This window comes from Falco biarmicus, chromosome 12 (assembly GCF_023638135.1).
Source record: "Falco biarmicus isolate bFalBia1 chromosome 12, bFalBia1.pri, whole genome shotgun sequence".
NCBI lineage: Eukaryota > Metazoa > Chordata > Aves > Falconiformes > Falconidae > Falco > Falco biarmicus.
This window is the reverse complement of record NC_079299.1, coordinates 20,206,225-20,212,224: the sequence shown is the minus strand read 5'-3', so window position 1 is coordinate 20,212,224 and position 6,000 is coordinate 20,206,225.

Below are 6,000 nucleotides of genomic sequence, written 5' to 3'. Positions count from 1 at the left end.
GGAGGTGTGACTCCCAGCCTGGAGTCAGAAGGAGGCATGGATGGGGAAGGAGGTTTGAGGACCACCACAAGCACTGGTCAGCCCAGCAGATGTTCCTGCGTGGTGTGACAGCTGTGGCTGACTGCACAGCATCCCTGCCTGCCAGCCTGCAAGGCCACCTGGAGTCTGCCCACCCATTTGCAGCCAACGGCTGGGGAAGTGCTCCTCAGAGAAGTTTATCTGAAAGGCAAAGGGACTGAGCAGAAGTGCGGCAGTTTGGTCGTACAGCATAAAGGAAAGCCGCCAGCACGCACACAGCAGAGGAAACTGTGCCATGGGTACAACTGTTAACACTTTAAACTTGTTTTATAACAGTGTCAGACAAATTTGAAACAGCTGCTCTGTATGCTCTTCATTTCCAGTGGCAATGTCTTTTTTTTTGTTTTACTTGCTGTAAAAGAAATTGGTGCTGCTGCTGTTTACAAAATTACCCAAGCTGCACTTGTGACTTCTCTTCAGATCTTGCTGTGATCACATGGATACCATAAACAGCAACATCAAGGTTTGCTCTGCTAATATTGGTGCCACAGCCCTGAAAAAGCTACACGTCGGATATGTTATGGGGGGGAGCAGGCAAGGGCAGCAAGGGATAACTGCCGGCTCCCATTTCACATTCCATAAGACCTTTTGTCATTGAACTACTGAACACTTTCTCTTGCCACTGAGCAATTAAGCCTCCCTGACACTGCCGTGCTTATGAGGGAATTACTGCTCGTCTCAGCCGTGCTCAGAAACACCAGGTCAGAAGTCAGAGAACTATTAAACCTATTGAGGTGCCTGGAAATATGTTCAGTGGCCGAGTTCCCAGTCTGACATCTTCAGAGCAGCAGAGGAAAGAACAGAAATAGCCTATATTTAAGCAGATTGTCAGGGGCAGGCACCTTCCAGTCTAATGAAGGCTGGACTATTTTATATTTATACAAGATGAGAGTTTTATTATGTTTGTTTATCTGTGCCACAGTAGGACCCAGAAGACCTAGATGCAGACAAGATCCCTGCATGCTAGGCTTTATGAAAATACCAAAGAGAAGCCAGGTAACAAAAACAGAAGAAATATATAAATATCACTGATCTTTTACCTTTCCATTCAACCATATACTTTTGGCCTAAGCTCCTTTTTCAAATGGAAGAACATGTATAGTGCTTTATTTATTTTTATCCGTTTCATTTATAAACCAAGGAGCTGTGGCAAAGATGATTTGGGACAACACTGTTAAGGGAACCTGGACCCTGGGGCAGAGGAGACAGGTCTTGAGGGTTGCTAAAGGAGCACCCAAGGCACAAGCTCTGCAAGCAGGCACAGACTCTGCATCAGTTACTATACTGGGAGTTGAACAACTTGAATGCTGTTACCAGATCTGCAGGTGCCTTCCTGTGTGACCCTGGGCAGCTTGTTTCACTTTCCAAGGCTGCTTTCTGCCTGGCAAAATTGCTGTAACAATGCTTACCTTTTTAAAAAAAGTGCTGGAGATCATTTGCTAAAAAAAGCTTTCAAAGGCTAAGAATTGTCTTTGCTGAGTCTGCTATCCAGCATCAGGAAATGCCTAGCACAATGTGATCATCATTACACATTCATAAGTCTCATGGTTTATAATAATAATAATAATAATTAAAGTGTCAGCTTATATAGAACACAGAATCATAGAATCATAGAATCATTTAGGTTGGAAAAGATCTTTAAGGTCATTGAGTCCAACCGTAAACCTAGCACTGCCAAGTCCACTGCTAAATCCTGTCCCTAAGTGCCACATCTACGTGTCTTTTAACATCTGCAGGTTTATTTTCCAGTGAGTGATTTCAGTATTAGTCACTGTCACATCTGTGTGGGATCACTACCCACTTTTGTTTTCTAGGCATCCTCTCTCCTTTTATTATATCATGCCTAATGTTTTGATTGTTTTAAAAAATATTTTATCTGGCATTTTTAGACTAGCCTAGAACGTTTGTTTGATTGCACTCCATTTTTTGCATTTGTGTTTTTCTCAAAGTGTCCTGGATTACGTGAGGACCAGGAAGGGGAAGTAATGCATGTGTGAAATAAATAAAAGTATTATTAATAATAATTACCTCTGGGTTAGTCATATCCATGCAAATTGCAGCTGGCTGTGTTAAGGAGTTTTCTCTTTCAGCTTGGACCCTCCATCCAGCCATTAGTTGCAAAGAAATGGCACCCTCAGTCACAGTAATAATAACAGCAGCAATTCCTCATTTCTAAAAATGCCATCCAATAAAGATTCATTTACTAGACCACCCATGAGATTATTATTGTTTCCATTTTAGAAAATGAAACTGAGGCAGACAGACTTAAAATAACCAGAAGAATGTCAAAGTCCTGACTCCAAGTCCTGTGCTGTAACTATTTAAACTTGTCCTTTAGTTTTCAAACATGTTTTATGTTTTAAAAAGACACAGCCATGAAAACCTTCTAATCTGCGTGACTCATAAGATGATAATTCACGGCTGATTACTTTTTTTTTTTTTTCTTTCAACACAGCCAGCTTGAGAGTTAAGATGAACTCAGCTTGCCTTCTTTAATCTGGAGACTTCCTTCAAGCAGTAAAGAAAAGCGGAGTCAGATGCATTGAGGCCCAAGCCAGAGGCTAAGGTGCAGGCACTTCTCTCTTCAGACTGTTTGCACTGACACCTAGCTTAAAGCTAAATGAACAAGCAAATCTTGAGCCATTCAGCTGGATCACACCCTGCTAGACCAGATGCATACAAAAACCAAGATATGCTTTTCAAATGTAGAAAATGAGAGGAGCTATGCATTGAAGAGCAGGCATTTGAAAGCCTGGCAGCTTTTGTCCTGATTCAGCCAGCCTTTGGCACAGTTTGGTCACCTTTTCTGGGGTCACATCTGCATGCTGACTTGCTGCAGGTTAATGTCTTCATGGTCTGTAGCCTATGCCCTGGGCTCTAGAGAATCATCAAAACTGTTCAACTTTACTGTTAGCTATGACTATAGCTCAGACATATCCTACCCGCTGCCCTTTCCCACATGCTCATTTTATTTTTCAGCCTCAATACAGGGTTTAACAAGAATGGTCTTCCAAAAGAAAAGATTTCACTAAGAATATCTGTCTACTGGAGAGGAATAAAAAGTGGTGATTATTTCAATCAGTTCAAGAGTCTCTCTAACAGATTGGCACCACATGAGTCACTTTTATAATTTTATGGTAATTTAGATCTCAAGATGAGAAGAAGGATGTACAATACTTGTGACGTTCTCCACCTGCTCCACTTCACGGTTGTGCACATGTATCTCCATCGGGCAATCATGTTTATACTAAAATAAACAACCCCCAAATGTTCTGATTATATACAGGTACAACCTTTTCTGGTATATCTGAAAAGAAGTGCACTTGAGAAACAACGGTATTTAATTGTTGCTTCTAAATCTGGTGGAGTTTTTCCTCCTGATCCTGTGAGGTCTGTTACCTCATCTAATCCTGCAACGGGGCACCACTGAGAAGGAGCCAGAAGCACCTCAGTAAGAGGTGAAAATCAGACCTCACCATAAGAATATTTCTTGTGTATGTCCTAAGCATTTCTCCCCTCAAAGACATCTCTTTTACATCTTTTACTAAACTCCATGTGTCCTGCTGGCTAATACCTTCTATTTTTGTTTGTAATTTTAGATAAGAATGTATGGTTATGATCTCTCCCCAAATGCAATTGTTACCAGGCCAAATGGCAAACATTAGATTTTTCAAGTATTTCAGTGTCTGCAGGCTGTATTTTGGTTGCTCTTCTCTGCATTCTCTGATTCGTCTGCAAAAAAGATGCCTTGAGAAGAGCTGCAGGGCCACTGGTCTCATTAAGAAGGATTACCACCTTCCCCATCTCTTTCATACATTCGGATATGCAGAACTAAAATGACATCAGCTGTTTCTGTTGTCTTGTAGTTAAACTGTTGCTTGCTACTCTTCTGGCATCACTGTTCTTCAAGTTACTTTCCCATCACTAAATAGGTTTCCCCTCCCTCACCTGATACGTGTTTACAATGCGTATTTGCTTCCCAAAGTTGAAACACACTTTGCTCTATCTGGACCATATGATGAGTTTCTGCATATGAATATTCCCAGCCCTATCCAACGAATGTGCTGCATATCCCTGCAAATGCTTCCAAAGTGCTTTTTATCCATTTTTCTCTGAATGTGTGTACATTAGTTGAGAAAGCATCCAGGGCTTGGACTCTATGGATGAAAAAAGCTAGTTAGCACTGAAACTCTTCAGGAAGCCCGAGGTCTGGCTCTACAAGAGATCTGTCCGAGGAAGAGCCCACAGCACTGAATGGAGGTTGCGATGCCCTGTTCATGACCGAGTTCATTTTAGATCAGCTGAACCAGTTTTCTCCCTGCCAGCCTCTGAAGAAGCATTGCACACCAGTACTTCCCCTTGCTGCTGCGTTGCACTGCAAAACCACACTTTCTGGTGGTTGCAAATGGATGGATATGATTAGTAGAAACGTGACACAAATCAAAACATTAAAGGGTTTAGAAAAGCAGGTACAGATTAACACACTAAATTTTCAGGAAACAATGCCAAATGGATACATCAGTAATTTAAATTTTGTGTTGTTGAAACAAAGTAGGAAATACCACAATTACACAAAACCAGTGTTGCAAAGTTGTACATAAAAAAACCAACAAAGACTAAATATATCATAAACATATGGCATGACAGCATCAAAGCACACATGCTCCCTCTTCTCTGTCCTATAGTATTTAACTGTACTATAATCCTACAGTTTTTGTCCCGCCACAATTATTGCTCCTTAGGGCATTAGTAGTGGACAGAGTTAGAGTTGTTCAGGTGTCTGCATTGTCGTCATGCTTAATATGTGTTTTGTGCAATAACATTATCCCAAAACTCATGTTTTTCTTGTGTTTAACTCTGGAGGGAATTACCACACCACTGTAGGGTTTTTAAAAATCTGAGCTGCTTGGAAAACTAGAATTTTGATGTTACCCCAACACAACTTTACAAAATCAAGAAAGGTTTATTTGAAGTGACGCAAGACTACCAAGCAGAGAGAATGCTTCTCATTGACATTTGTAATACTTGAAAGTTAACCCAACATGAGCTCCCTTTAATAGCAAATAAGGACATACAAACTAACTATCAAATAATCTTTCAAAAGCCCACATGTAGTTCTTAACTGAGGGGAATGTACAGACTCTGGTAGTAGTACAGGTAGGCTGCACGTAAGAGACAATTTTAATTTTTCTGTTGACTTACTGGTGTAAAGGGCTGCGTTAATGAGGCCAGGGCTATTTTGTTCAAGTACTCGCTTCTCTTGGTGCACTCAGCAGGTGCTGCCTCAGCAGCTAGGCTCCTCGGAAGGCTGTGCCAAGAGGAAGGTCTCATGCCTCGGTGCATGGGGTGGTTATGCAGCCACAGACACTTTAGAGAAGGCCAGCAGCTGGACCAGTTAATGTGTCAATGAAAACTCTCAACACACGTCCCATCTCCATCGTACCGCGCTGGTCTCACACTCAAGTTAATGTTACTGCATTCAAAGCCTCTGCTGAGAAAGAACAGCAACTGGTTGAGCTACCGAAGCATAAACAACCTGCTTGGTGCATCAGCAAGAGTCAGGTAAGCCCAGACTCAATGGTTACATAAAACAACCTTTACTAGTAAACTCTGTCACAAACCAGTCTCTTCAAAAGGACTTTGTTTACATGACTTCAATTAAATTACAACTTTTTATTAAAAAGTTTTAAGCATGTATGTATTTAATTACCATTTTTTCTCTGTCATGAATTAATTTGACATAAAATTCTTTAGGAAAGTTAATATTAAAGTCAAAAGGTCATTGGCAGAATTAATTAGCTCTTCACAAAGACCTACATACTCCAGACTTTGTTAAGGATGTTTATCATAAGTTACCTTGGTTTTAAGTGCAAAGCAGAAATCAAAGTATAAGATGGGGAGCAGCACCTCAGGAATAGATCA